This window comes from Kogia breviceps, chromosome 5, assembly GCF_026419965.1.
Source record: "Kogia breviceps isolate mKogBre1 chromosome 5, mKogBre1 haplotype 1, whole genome shotgun sequence".
NCBI classification, from domain to species: Eukaryota; Metazoa; Chordata; class Mammalia; order Artiodactyla; family Physeteridae; genus Kogia; species Kogia breviceps.
In genome coordinates, this window is record NC_081314.1 from 2,482,138 (window position 1) to 2,497,762 (window position 15,625).

At 39.9% G+C, this 15,625-nt stretch overlaps 1 long non-coding RNA gene across 1 annotated transcript in view; it reads left to right on the forward strand.

The window, feature by feature from the left end:
* LOC131757202 (uncharacterized) overlaps positions 1–15,625 on the forward strand; it is a 185,701-nt gene that overhangs the window by 11,695 nt on the left and 158,381 nt on the right. The window contains exon 2 of the long non-coding RNA XR_010840600.1: positions 7,092–7,229. This is a non-coding gene — a long non-coding RNA (uncharacterized lncRNA). The remainder of the gene's footprint in view (positions 1–7,091; positions 7,230–15,625) is intronic.

The following is a 15,625-nucleotide window of genomic DNA, read 5'->3' on the forward strand; positions in this document are numbered from 1 at the left end:
CCAAATGATTAATTTTATGTCTTACATTTTTGGGGGTCACTTATTATTAATGAAAATAACCCCACCATCTACTCACTCTCTACCAAAACACCTTGTTTTATTTTCTTCATAGCACTTATCACTATCTGAAATTATCTCTGTGATATCTTTACTTATTAATTAGCAAGTGACCTGATCAGGTGTGTTCACAGATTACCAGCACCTAGCACATTAACTGGTACATAGGGTCTCAAAAATATTATAACATTAAAATTATAATTTAAAAAATTGGGGGGGCATTATGTTTGGATCTCTGTTCTCCAAATTTTATAGATTCCATTCTTTATTTCTTTTTTTAAAATTTTAACTTCTTTTTTATTCTTGCCGTCTCTCTATTAGGGAAGGAAGAGAAACATTTTGTAATGAATGACAAAAAGTATTCCCTGACCTAAAAGGAATAAGGCCATAGAAACATGGGCTTTTATTATAGTTTTTTTGTTTGTTTGTTTTGTTTTTTTTTTTCTGTATGCGGGCCTCTCACTGTTGTGGCCTCTCCCGTTGCGGAGCACAGGCTCTGGACGCGCAGGCTCAGCAGCCATGGCTCACGGACCCAGCCGCTTCGTGGCATGTGGGATCCTCCCGGACCGGGGCACGAACCCGCGTCCCCCGCATCGGCAGGTGGACTCTCAACCACTGCGCCACCAGGGAAGCCCCTTATTATAGATTTTAAAGCCTATGAAAAGATGCATATTGATAAATTCTCTCTAGAAAAAAACTTAGCCAACCCTCTATTTAGCCAGGCCACAGAGGAGAAAAGTTTAGTTTCCTCCTTAAAAATTTGAAATCCAATTGCAGGTATGGATTCTGATTGATACACATTTCATAAAATAAACAGTGTTGTAGTCTTGCTGCTGTCTTTTAAATGGTAGTCTAGTGAAGTGGCTAAAAACATGGGCTCTGGAACCAGGATGCTAGAATTTGACTTCTGACTCTTCTATTTAATAGCTATATGATTCTAGGTAACTTAAACAACCTCTTTGTGCTTAAGTTTCCTCATCTGTAAAATGGGTATCATAATGGAAGCTTCTTTTTAAGGTTGTAAAGAGTTAATGAGTTGTATAGCACAGGGAGTTTTACCCAGTATCTTGTAATAACCTATAATGGATTATAACCTGAAAAAGAAAAAAAAAAAGAATCACTATGCTGTACACCTGAAACTAACACAATTTTGTAAATCAACTATACTTCATTTAAAAAAAAAGAATCAATTAATACATCTGAAGTCCTTGGAAAAGTATGTGACATATAGAGAGTGCTCAAAAACGTTCTCTATTATTGTCTATTCTAAGAAAAATGTCCAAAGTGATACTGTTAGTACAAAATTACCTGCCATAACAAGTATCAAGTTGTCTTTGTAGAGAAACTTCAGACCAAATGTACTTGAGAGATATGCTTACAAGCTATAGGCATGTAGACCCAAGTTTCACAAACTGAAACTTGTTCACTCATTCAGTCACTTAAATAACTAATATTTATTGGATGATAAACTACAGTATTTCCAACTTCCTTTAGATGCCAGGAAGAAGTCTTAGAAGGATAATTTGAAAAAGGAAGAGCTTGAAAAACAAACTGAGATTTGTTTAATCTCCCTTTCTGGCTACTATCTTCTAAGAGAGATCAGAGCAAACAGAAAAATTCTCTTCTACACCATCAAGTTTCCATGTTGAGGTATCACATGCCCTTCCAAGTAAAGAACCATTAAACTGTGGTGTAATATGAATATACTAATATGTGGATCCTGAATTTTTTTTTATTCATCAGATACTTATAAGTGGCTATGTTATGTGTTAGATTTAGTACTAGGCTCTGGCTCTAGAACTGGAAACAAATAAAACAAAACAAAACAAAACAAAACACAAAACCTCCCTACTACTTTTAAACTGCTTAGAATGTAGTCAGATAGAGATGAGCTGCTGAGGGCACATATTAGGGAAAACAAATCCAGCCCCGGGAATTTTGATTTCAGAAATAAGGAAGGGTAGGGTTAGCTTAGTAAAGGAAACAAAGAGAAAACTGTTGTAAGCAGAAGGAAGAACACATAGAAAGCCTAGAGGCCAGATGTAGCATGGTGGGTCCTGGACTGGGAGCAGTTCAGTCCTGACTCATTGTACAACTGAATCTCCTCAGGAGTTGTTTTCCTCCCCTCCTCTTTCATCCACTTCCCTTCCCTTTTTTAATGCTAGAACCCCCCACCCCCTTTGATTCTCTCCTCTTTTCCCTCAGAGATTTTAAAGTAACTGGTTGAGGGGTGGTATCCAATGCATCAGTATTTTAAAAAGCCTCTAGTGATGTTCTGATGAACATAGATGCAAAAATCCTCAACAAAATACTAGCAAACAGAATCCAATGGCACATTAAAAAGGATGATACACCATAATCAAGTGGTGTTTATCCCAGGAATGCAAGGATTCTTCAATATATGCAAATCAATCAATGTGATAAACCATATTAACAAATTGAAGGAGAAAAACCATATGATAATCTCAGTAGATGCAGAAAAAGCTTTTGACAAAATTCAGCACCAAAGTATGATAAAAAACCTTCCAGAAAGTAAGCATAGAGGGAACTTAACCTCAACATAATAAAGGCCATATATGACAAACCCACAGCCAACATCACTCTCATGGTGAAAAACTGAAACCATTTTCTCTAAGATACGGAACAAGATAAGGTTGTTGACTCTCACCACTATTATTCAACATAGTTTTGGAAGTTTTAGCCACAGCAATCAGAGAAGAAAAAGAAATAAAAGGAATCCAAATCGGAAAAGAAGAAGTAAAGCTGTCACTGTTTGCATATGACATGATACTATACATAGAGATTCCTAAAGATGCTACCAGAAAGCTATTAGAGCTAATCAATGAATTTGGTAAAGTAGCAGGATACAAAATTAATGCACAGAAATCTCTTGCATTCCTATACACTAATGATGAAAAATCTGAAACAGAAATTAATGAAACACTCCCATTTACCACTGCAACAAAAAGAATAAAATACCTAGGAATAAACCTACCTAAGGAGACAAAAGACCTGTATGCAGAAAACTATAAGACACTGATGAAAGAAATTAAAGATGATACAAACAGATGGAGAGACATACCATGTTCTTGGATTGGAAGAAGCAACACTGTGAAAATGACTATACTACCCAAAGCAATCTACAGATTCAGTGCAATCCCTATCAAACTATCACTGGCATTTTTCACTGAACTACAACAAAAAATTTCACAATTTGTATGGAAACACAAAAGACCCCAAATAGCCAAAGCAATCTTGAGAAAGAAATACGGAGCTGGAGGAATCAAGCTCCCTGATTCAGACTATACTACAAAGCTACAGTAATCAAGACAGTATGGTACTGGCACAAAAACAGAAAAATATATCAATGGAACAGGATAGAAAGCCCAGAGATAAACCCACGCACATATGGTCACCTTACTTTTGATAAAGGAGGCAAGAATTTGCAATGGAGAAAAGACAGACTCTTCAATAAGTGGTTCAGGGAAAACTGTACCGATACATGTAAAAGAATGAAATTTGAACACTTCCTAATGCCATACACTAAAATAAACTCAAAATGGATTAAAGACTTAAATGTAAGGCCAGACACTATAAAACTCTTAGAGGAAAACATAGGCAGAACATTCTATGACATAAATCATAGCAAGATCCTTTTTGACCCACCTCCTAGAGAAATGGAGACAAAACCAAAAATAAACAAATGGGACCTAATGAAACTTAAAAGTTTTTGCATAGCAAAGGATACCATAAACAAGATGAAAAGACAACCCTCAGAATGGGAGAAAATATTTGCAAATGAAGCAACTGACAAAGGATTAATCTCTGAAATTTACAAGCAGTCATGCAGCTCAATATCAAAAAAACAAACAACCCAATCCAAAAATGGGCAGAAGACCTAAATAGACATTTCTCCAAAGAAGATATACAGGTTGCCAACAAACACAGGAAAGGATGCTCAACATCACTAATCATTAGAGAAATGCAAATCAAAACTACAATAATGTATCGCCTCACACCAGTCAGAATGGCCATCATCAAAAAAATCTACAAACAATAAATGCTGGAGAGGGTGTGGAGAAAAGGGAACCCTCTTGCACTGTTGGTGGGAATGTACATTCATACAGCCACTATGGAGAAGAGTATGGAGGTTCCTTAAAAAACTAAAAAGAGGGCTTCCCTGGTGGTGCAGTGGTTGAGAGTCCACCTGCCAATGCAGGGGACACGGGTTTGTGTCCCGGTCCGGGAAGATCCCACATGCCGCAGAGCGGCTGGGCCCGTGAGCCATGGCTGCTGAGCGTGCGCGTCCAGAGCCTGTGCTCCGCAACGGGAGAGGCCACAACAGTGAGAGGCCCACCTACCGCAAAAAAAAAAAAAAAAAAAAAAAAAAAAAAAAACTTAAAAGAGAACTACCATATGAGCCAGCAATCCCACTACTGGGCATATACCCTGAGAAAACCATAATTCAAAAAGAGTCATGTACCAAAATGTTCATTGCAACTCTATTTACAATAGCCAGGACATGGAAGCAACCTAAGTGTCCATCAGCAGATGAGTGGATAAAGAAGATGTGGCACATATATACAATGGAATCTTACTCAGCCATAAAAAGAAACGAAATTGAGTTATTTGTAGTGAGGTGGATGGACCTAGAGTCTGTCATACAGAGTCAGAAAGAGAAAAATAAATACCATATGCTAACACATCTATATGGAATCTAAAAAAAAAAACCAAGGTTCTGAAAAACCTAGGGGTAGGACAGGAATAAAGATGCAGACGTAGAGACTGGACTTGAGGACACGGGGAGGGGGAAGGGTAAGCTGGGACAAAGTTTGAGTGGCATGGACATATAGACACTACCAAAGGTGAAACAGATGGCTAGTGGGAAGCAGCCACATAGCACAGGGAGATCAGCTCGGTGCTCTGTGACCACCTAGAGGGGTGGGATAGGGAGGGTGGGAGGGAGACGCAAGAAGGAGGAGATATGGGGATACATGTATATGTATAGCTGATTCACTTTGTTATACAGCAGAAACTAACACAACACTGTACCGCAATTATACTCCAGTAAAGATGTTAAAAAACATAAAACATTTATAAACAAATAAATAAATAGCAAGCATCTAGTGATGCTGAAGGGCAAGGCAATGGAAACAATTGAAGGTGGTACCTCACCCTTCACTACTGTAGCAAGTAACCGAGGGTGGTACCCTAGAGCAAAAGGATGACCTTGAAGTATTTTATACATGGACAGCTTACAGTCAGGCTCACTTTGGAACTATTCCTCTGGCTGACTTGTGGAGAATGGATTGGAGGGGAAAAGACTGAAGGCAGAGCAACCACTTAAGAGGCTCTTGTAGTATGTGCATTACTGCCTGTGGCTTTCCTCGTTGTTTCTGAAACCTGGTCTCTAAAGTGTAGCATCTTTCTTTCAGGAAACACACAGGCTATCATTAAGTGCTGTAACTTCAGGGAGAGTTACTGAACTATTAACTCTCACAAACCACAGTGCAAGCATTCAAACAGGCATTCTTCTCCCTAAATGGATTTCAGCAATCCATAGACACCCTAAAATTGAGTATAAAATTTTTACCTTTCTAGGCATGTGTGTTTTTCTAGAGTAGGGGTCAACATTTTTCATCAGCTCAACAAAATGCTGTATGACCTCTAAAGGTCAGTGGCACATAAGGCCTTGCAATGAATGAAATTTAGTGACATATTTGGAAATTGAGACATTTTTAATATATTCCATAGTGCTAAAAAAAATAGAAGGGTATTTTAAAAACTTTCCCTTAACTTGAATTCTCCTGCAGGTTCTAAGCCTGACAAAGCATCAGAATAATCTAAGGAGATTGTGGGAAGTACGTTCCATACCTCACCCCAGAACTGTTGAGTCAGGATGTATAGGGAAGGATCCATTCGGGTTTGGGGACCACTGAGATACTTCTTTACTTGCGGGAAAAGTATTTACTTCATTATTTATGCAGAAAAGCTGAACCAGGAGCTTTCTTTTAAAGTAACATGACATCACTAATGCTGTATCTCCCCCAATGGGGGGACATATTCATAATCCGATTTCTAATTCTAGAGAATTTGGGGGGTTGGAAGGGTTACATTTTTTTGTATGTACCTCTGCTCCTTTCTGTCCCTACTAAGAATTGCCGTCCAGTTCTCTTCTAAGAGTGCTGTTTCTGCTGAAGATTTTTGTGCCAAGGTGAAAATCATTCTAAATTGTCTTATCTCAGCACTTAAAATGAATGGATACCATCTTTTTTCTTTTCTTTTTTGTTTTTTAAGAAAGAGGCTTCCTGGTTTGAGGAAATTATTGTCACTCTCAGATGAATCTGGCCCTCGCATGAATATCCTTCTTATTTTCCCCTATTTATGCTATCTGCTCCACATCTGTATCCAGTACAAGGCAGGAACAGCATGTTATCAACCACAAGAAGAAAGAAACATAAGGCTCTTAGAAATCTTGGTTCTCATTTATTGTCCTATTGAAGGCACACTCTGGTATATCTGAAAAGCTTTAGATGATTAAAAATGTAAGAATGTGTTGTCCTAGACAATTACAAAGGCTGAAGGGAAACCTTTTGTATATTGCTGGGCTGCAGCTATCTCCAGGGACAGCTTGGAATAGCAGCAGGTACATTATGATATTCAGAAGGACTGATTATATAGGATTGATATAGTATTTGGTATTATTTATTATTCTATCAGATTTAATAAGGTGAATTTGACATAGCCAAGTATTCTAAATGACAGCAACACAATTGCTGTTTTGATGCAAGACTTTCTGAAAGAGAAATATTTTACATTAGTTCCCCCCAAAAGAATTCATGCTGAGAAAGTCTAATTTAAAAAAAAAAATACATTTTGTTTAGGACTGGGGCTAGAATTCTCTGGCAAGTTTTTCTTTATACCTACTCCCTTTTCATTTTTATTTTTTTTTTCTTCCGCTTCCTCTCGTGTTTCTTTTTTCCATATTTCTACAACTCACTGTTATCCTTTTTCTCTTCTGTCATTTCGTCCAGCTTCTGCCTTAAGAGTTCTGCACCCGTGGCACTGAGGAGTTTGGCAGACGTTGTCAGGAGAGAGAACATTGTATGCTCCTCCTGTAAGGACACCCAAGAAAAAGGAAAGCCCAGGAATTTGAAGGGGACCTAGTATGTGTGAGTTTTCAATCCCTTATTTTCCATAGACTCCCTTTGGTTATCCCCTTTGGGTATTATAGGAGTTATCTTCCCAGTGATTTGTTGTTCTTATTGAATGTATAATTTCTTATTCTTGTGAGAGCAACAAGGTATCGGACCCGTTTAGGTTTGGTCTTCACTCTCAACCCAGAATACCTATTGGGTAAAGAATTAGAGTCTGGGCTTCCCTGGTGGCGCAGTGGTTGAGAGTCTGCCTGCTGATGCGGGGGACGCGGGTTCGTGCCCTGGTCCGGGAGGATCCCACGTGCTGCAGAGCGGCTGGGTACGTGAGCCATGGCCGCTGAGCCTGTGTGTCCGGAGCCTGTGCTCCACAACGGGAGAGACCACAACAGTGAGAGGCCCGTGTACCACAAAAAAAAAAAAAAAAAAAAAAAAGAATTAGAGTCTGTTCTGTAGAACTGAAAAGTGCTCCAAATCCCAAGCACACATCACATCTTATGTCCAATCTTTCCGCTCCCTGCGTTGAGGACTGCACCGCGAGGGAAAATAGTTTCAGGACCGCCCGGTGCAAAAAGGCTCATCTCTGTAGCAGTGGCTGTCAGTGGATTGATTTTTGCACCCCCTTCCCTGGGGCATCTGGCCATATCTGGAGACATTTTTAGCTTTTGAGACGGAAGGGATGCTACTGGCATCTAGCAGGTTAGAAGGGTGCTGTTAAACGTCCTACAATGCACCCTCGCTTCTCCCTCCTTCAACCCTCTGCCGCTTAGACACACAACTATCCAGCCAAAATGTGAGTGGTGCCGAGGTTGTGAAACCAACCCTGTACGAGACATCAGACACGCCCTGCTGCGTGAGTCGCCTGGTCCATGCGCGACAGCCGGGAAATGTGTGCGTGGGACTCAACGCTGACTCGCGGACGGCAATGGTACCACCTTTGGGAAAACTGGCTATGCTCGTTAGACCCGATGGGTGTCCACGTGTCTGCCAGACACTTGGTTTGTAAGGGAGAGTGACGTGAAGTCTAAGCAGGGGCCGGGGGGCTGGGGAGCACAGTCTATTGAAAGAGCACTAACTGGGCATTGGCAGACCTGGCTCTGCTTCCAGCTGGTTGCAGGGCTTGGGCAAGTCACCTCGCTACTTGCCACTCTGGGCCTCTGTCTCTCCTCTATCAAACAGGAATTCGAATGAGCTCATCTCTTCCTGTTCCAAAATTGTGTAATGAATGAAAAAAACCACGTCACAGTTAAGTGGAACTGTTTGACATAGCTTAGGCTGGGCATCTTTTTCATCAGTAGCTTCCTAAAATTTTAAGAGCCATCTTTAAATATCTGCATTCGAAATGTATTGTCTTGAATAAGTTTGCTATCCCAGGGCAACAGAGTATCCATTGGTGTTTAAAGGTTGCCCCTCTGTGATGTCCTTCTTGGAAAACTCCAGTTTGTCTAGCTACTTGTTTTACCACTTACCTGGGGGAGCTGTCAGTGTTTTTCTACCAGACGTACATCAACCTGGCTGACCGCTAATGCTACCTGGGGAAGGCAGGAGGGTAGGGGCAGGTCTAAGGTGAGGCATCGGGAACTGTGACCTTGGTAATGACTTCACTCCTTATCCCACACCACTCCCTTCTCTGAAAACACCCTGGATGGCGGGAGCATTCAGTGATCTGACACATCAGTACCCAGAAGTTGGTGAGGAGAGAGGAAAAGAAAAGCAAACAGGATTAAATAGTTCCTGAATACTCAGCACATACGACATGCTTTACAGATGTTATCTGATTCAATCATCACAAATGCCTGATGAGATGGGTAATATTAACATCCCTTTACTGATTAAAAAGAAGAACAGCAACCAAAAAATCTGAGGCTCAGAAAAGTTATCTACAAGCTGTTGAACATGTGATTAAAGGGGATTTAAATAATGAAATAAATTTAATGGGTCGCGTATCTGAGGAGAGTCAAGCTTGGTCCAAAAGCCTTAACACATATCAGCCTTTTTCCAATTTCTACGTCTCTCTTCTGAAGTGTTGGTTTTGGCTTTAGGCCCCCATTGCGCCTCCCAGAAGCTATTGGCTCCCCCTCAGGACCTCATCTCTCTTTGCTTTAGAGTAGCCTGCGGTCCCCACCCAAGCCAGAGGATTCATTCTCTCCCTGGCTCTTGGTGAGTCACACGTGTTTTCCCTGAAATAACCACTCTGTGATGATGCCGGTGACTGGGGTCAAAGGTACAAGTTAGAAATTGATTGAATTCCTTAAAGGAGTATCTGGGTACTGTTGGAGAGAACATTTGAAGGACTGGGTATTGAGGTGGTCACTCAAAAGTTCACCTGTAGGTTAGGAAATGACCCAAGTGCCTAGAGTTTCTACTTCAAAAATACTTTTTAAACAAATCTAAAACAAACTTTAAATTTAAATGTCCAAGAAACAGAAAGATCAGTGCCAGAATCTGGGCCACTCCTCCTTAATTCCCAAGTAAGTTCTAGAAATTGTGGAGATTTTAGATGAGTAATTTAGAGTTTATTATGCAATGATATTTTGAAGCTGGTCACGATAAGGCATGGAGACTAAACAACAGTTCCACTAACCATGTTGTTTTTCATTGCTCATATTACTGGACACATTTTTTTTTCTCACTGATCGGTGGAAATTCTCGTGAAAAAGTAACCAGGACAGACTGGTTCCCTGCCTCCAGCTCTCTGATCATCTTGGATTAGGACCATGAGAAAGAATCTGAACGATTTCTAGATCCATACCAGTTGTCTTTTTTCTTTTTTTCTTCAAACATCTCACCAGTTTCCAAAGACGACCCCATTTGTTTTCAGCTATGAAGTATTTCTTCATCCTTAATAATATGACAGTTTCTAGAGACTTGAGTCACCTCCATATGATTTAAAATTAAAGAAGCTAAAACTTTTAAAAGGAAGACTACATTATTATGCTTATTAAAGAGGTTTTTCTTTCCATAATCTAAAACACAAACATTTTTGATTAAGAGAATCCACTGGGCTCAGGGAAACTCTTGGCAGCAACCACTTACCCTGTAGACGCAAAAACCGTGAAATGTGGACATTAAGCTTATTTATCCTCAAGAAGTAAAGGGAGCTCAGAATTTAACCCGAAATGGTAGGATTCATATTAGTTGGATATTGCATCATTTCTCTGCACAGGTGGATATCAGGTAAGAGTGAAAACAGGTTTCTGATCCATCACGTAGCTACCAATATACCCAAATAGTCTTTGATTAACAATATCCCATCTGGATGGAAAATGTATCCCCTCTTTTAAAAGATTATACATTTTGGTCTGAAACCTAAGTTTGAACAAAAAATTGCTTGTGAAGAAATGAGCCCAAAAATTTCAATTATTAATTTTCTGGTTTACCCCAGGCTACCTGGGGTAAAAGATCAAAATTCAAAGTACGGTTTCTGTTGAATGCATATCGCTTTCACACCATCTAAATCAAAAAATTGTAAGCTGAACCACTGTTAAGCCAGGGACTGTCTGTACTCAGTGCCATGCACTATGCTAAATGCTTTACATGCATGCACTTACCCAGTCCTTATAACAAAACTGGGAGGAGGTTCTTACTATTATCTCCATTTTACAGATAAGGAAACTGAGGCAGACAAAATGAAGTTGTTTGCCCAAGGGGCAAATATTACCCATCTCATCAGGCATCTGTGATGGCTGAATCAGATAACATCTGTAAAGCATGTCGTATGTGCTGAGTCTTCAGGAACTATTTAATAAGGGGCCGAGGAGGAATCATGAGTACAAGATGTCTGGTTCCTGGAGCCATGCTCACAAGCATTTCCAACGTAGTGCTTGACACCGAACATTTTCTCCTTCCTTCCCTGTGCGAGGACCACTTAGCCACCATAGCCATGCAGTGAGAGCAAAACAGAGATGCAAACTTGCCAGGGGTAGTAAGTTAAGAGTCCAGACTTACCTTTCTTGAGTGCCAATCCATGAACTAGGGTCAGAGTGCCTGCAGTTAAATAAATGATTGCTTTGAAAAGTACAAATTCCCGGGCCCACCTCTGGAAATTATGAGTCACTAATTTGAGGTGGAGCTTGAAATGTATAACTCCCTAGGGATCCTGTTGCACAGCCAGGGTTGATAACCAACCTATACGTGACTCTGTGTGTCTTCCAACTCGGAGTTTCTACAATCTTTTAAATTTTCTGAATAAAAACAGGCCCTTGATTGTTTGATTCTAAATTTTCCATTTGTAGTCAGGGGCATTTCCTCCATCTAATTGATTAGGGAAAAAGACATAAGGTGGCAGAATCCATTGTGTTTTCTCCATAGAAAAGCTTCACACCTCCATTTCCAAAGGGTGTGTCTTCTTTTCTTTGTTTTTTAGGTTTGTGTTGTTTTAGTTATTCATTCTTTTTTTTTTAACATTTTTTTGGAGTATAATTGCTTTACAATGGTGTGTTAGTTTCTGCTTTACAACAAAGTGAATCAGCTATACATATACATATATCCCCATATCTCCTCCCTCTTGTGTCTCCCCCCCACCCTCCCTATCCCACCCCTCTAGGTGGTCACAAAGCACTGAGCTGATCTCCCTGTGCGATGCGGCTGCTTCCCACTAGCTATCAAGTTTACGTTTGGTAGTGTCTATATGTCCCTGCCACTCTCTCACTTCGTCCCAGCTTACCCTCCCCCTCCCCATATCCTCAAGTCCATGCTCTAGTAGGTCTGTATCTTTATTCCCATCCTACCCCTAGGTTCTTCATGACCTTTTTTTTTTTTTTTCCTTAGATTCCATATATGTGTTAGCATACAGTATTTGTTTTTCTCTTTCTGACTTACTTCACTCTGTATGACAGACTTGTAGTGAGGTGGATGGACTTAAAGGGTGTGTCTAAATTGAACATTGCCGTCACCTCCCTGGTCACCTAATACCTTCTACAATAAACGGAGATGAAGAAACCAAATGAACAATTGCAAAATCTGAGTACAAGCCAGTTCCTCAGTCTCCAGGAGGTGTTATGGATAACGTAAATAAATGAAAAGCAAAAACATAGGGCCCATTGAGCTTCTAAAATGAATGGATATGAAACTCTACCTCCACCTCAGGCACGCAAGACTGTGCAATTTAGAAGGAGCAGGAGGAGCACTTCCCTGCGGGTCCAGTGGGTGGCGCTCCGTGCTCTCAATGCAGGGGGCCTGAGTTCGATCCTTGGTCAGGGAACTAGATCCTGCTTGCATGCCACAACTAAGAGTCCACATGCTGCAACTAAAAAGACCCCGCATGCCTCAATAGAGATCCCACGTGCCGCACGTAAGACCTGGAACAGCCCAAATAAATAAAATAAATAATTATTTTAAAAACAGAAGGAGCAGGAGGAACAACATCTGGGTCCAAGGAAGATTTTGTCTGTGAAAAACAGCCTTAATTATGGTCCATATACAAGAGGAAAATGGTGAACTTTCAGCTAAGGGCATAATCCTTAGGCAAGAAAAACAACCGGTTAGGAAAATGGATCCAAGACCCTGATTCAAGTGTGTAAAGTGAGGTCCCATGAAGACCTCTGTTCCTATAGTTGAGTGACTGTGATACTGGCTGGAGGGGACAAAGAAAGATTTTGTGTGTGTGTGTGTGTGTGTGTGTGTGTGTGTGTAAATATACATGCATTCACACACAAATGCACGTTTCAAAATTATACCTACAAACATAATTTCGATAAATTATCAGTTACTCCTTGACTAATTATTTGGCCAGAGGAGTTTCCCCAAGTTTTAGTAGAGAATACAGAGGAGAAAAAAAAGATTTTGTAATTCTTTGGTTGGAATTTGATTCACAGCCAGACTAATTTCTCTTTCCAGCGTGTTGTTTTTTGTTTCTCCCCTTCCCTAGACAGGGCTTGGGAAATGATAATCATTTTTCATGAGAGCAAACATACATATTTTGGTTCCCTAGATTTTATCATGGTATAAACACCTAAAAAAGTTATAAATGTCGTAAAAACTCCAAAATAGCTGGAAGGCAAAAGTGCAGTGGGGAATTTTCCAGGATATACTTTGAAGAAAGTCGCGGCAGAGTGTTAGGCAGGGAATACACGAATGACACTTGGTAACTCTAATTCCCGAGGGAATAGAATGACCCCAGTGTTTCTATAGAAGCAGAGCAGTGTATGTCTCAAAAAGAAAAGGGCAAAATAGATAATTACTGTTGTATAAGATAAAGGAATAGAAACGACTTACTGTGAAGGAAAGGGCTTTACAAAATGGTAGTGGACCTCAAAAAACTATTTTTAAAATTTACTGTGAGTGCCAAGTGATAATGAAAAACATCTGTGCATCTTTGCCCACATAACAGATAAATAAAATAGAAACTAAACAGTCAGCACAGACCTTGTCCGTTTTACACTGAAGAGTTGCTGTTTTAGCTGTACTTTTTTTTCCAGTCAGTTGTAGGGAAATAGATTCTTTGGGCGCCATCTAGTGATGAAGTGGAGGAAAGCAACTAAAAGAGTTGGAATTTTGTTTTATTTTGTATTTGGTACACAGGAAAAATGAGTGTGAAGAAACAGTTGAGTTTCAGGGATAAGGCATTAGTTTGAAACTTTTAAATGAAATCAATACTCATTGGTATAAGCAAAAATTTGGAGGTGATTTGGAGAAGGCAGGGAACTTTGCCTCTCAGTTTTTGTTTTAACTCCCAGCATCTAGAATGATATCTAGCATACTGTTATAAACGTATGTGAATCTGTTGGAAATAAAATGAATAAATGGTGACAAAAATTACAGGATTTAAGAGACTGTGTATCTCTTGTTCTGCATATACATTGCATCCACCTACATTTTTTAAACAGATGGTGCAACTTTTATAGGTGATTTTAAATAATAAAATTAAAATTCTTTACACTAAAGCATTGTCATTGCTGTAGATTCTTCAAAATCATGTTAGGAGTTCCTTGCCAAGTTTGAAATGGAATATCAGAAAATCTAGGCTATTCAAGCTCTAAAATTCATATTATTTAGCCTTATCTGTTAATTAATTAATTTATTTTTATTTTGCACATTTGCAGGGAAAGGAGGAGATTAACATATATTGTATCTCTCTGATGAGCTAGGTGTCTTATTTATATATTAATTTCAAAGAAGGCAATTGGGTGGGTTAAAAAAAAGATACTCACAAAGACGGCAATTCGGTGGGTTTAAAAAAATAAAAAACCACCAAAGCTCAGAGGTTTAGTTTATATAGTCATAAAGCTCACCCAAGTTTTTTTGGCTTTCAAGCCCTTAATAATGTGTTAGACATGAGTGATTTTTATTTGTTTGTTTTTTAGGTTTTTTGTGGGTTTTTTTTGTTGTTGTTGTTGTTGTTTTTGGTTTTTTTTGGTTTTTTTGCGGTACGCGGGCCTCTCACTGCTGTGGCCTCTCCCGTTGCGGAGCACAGGCTCCGGACGCGTAGGCGCAGCGGCCACGGCTCACGGGCCCAGCTGCTCCGCGGCACGTGGGATCCTCCCGGACCGGGGCACGAACCCGCGCCCCCCGCACCGGCAGGCGGACCCCCAACCACCGCGCCACCAGGGAAGCCCCTTTTGTGGTTTTTTTGGTGGCTTTTCTCTAGTCTGATGTTCTCCACCCCTCTTTCATAGTTACCTAAGCTTGTCATTAGATGCCATTGTCTGGGACCAAGGGATTGGTTTAGTTTGGGGCATGGTAACCCAGTTATGGTCAATGAGACAGAGAAGAGGTCTTCTAGAAAAGTTTCTCATCCTGGATTAAAAAAAAAAAAAGCACGAGAGAGAAATGTTCCTTTTCTGGCTTTTGACATTGGTTTCTGAAAATGTTATGCCTGGCACTGTTGCAGTCATCTTGTGACCACGAGGGGAATGAGTTCACATATCAAAAATGAAAAAGTGAACAAATGGGAAGGTGGGCATTTATGACATTGTGGAGCCACGAAGATAACCCACCAGGGGCTGCCCTGCCTTGAACTTGGTGTTATATGAATAATAAAGAACCTCCTTTTGTAAGTCATTTAGAGATGATTTTTCTGTTACTTATAGTTGAAAACATCTGAATTAAAACATGTAAGTGAAATATAAGAAAAGAATAATAAGAAATAGTTTGTTTAAACCCTATTGGGAAAAAGAATTAATATGAAAATGAGTGTTATTTTAACAAATCAGAGAAGTAATCTTGCATTTTAAAAAATCACCAAACGGCCTATTAAAAAAAATATCTAGCAAAATGTGTTTGGTGAACTTTAAATTGAGGCAAGGAGGAGCTAAATTCTATAGAATGATCAGTTAAAAAGACAAGAAAACTGAAAATCTGCTTACCACTTTATGGGTGCCACAATTTAATAGACTGTTAAAACTATGCTTTAGGGCTTCCCTGGTGGCGCAGTGGTTGAGAATCCGCCTGCCGATGCAGGGGACACGGGTTCG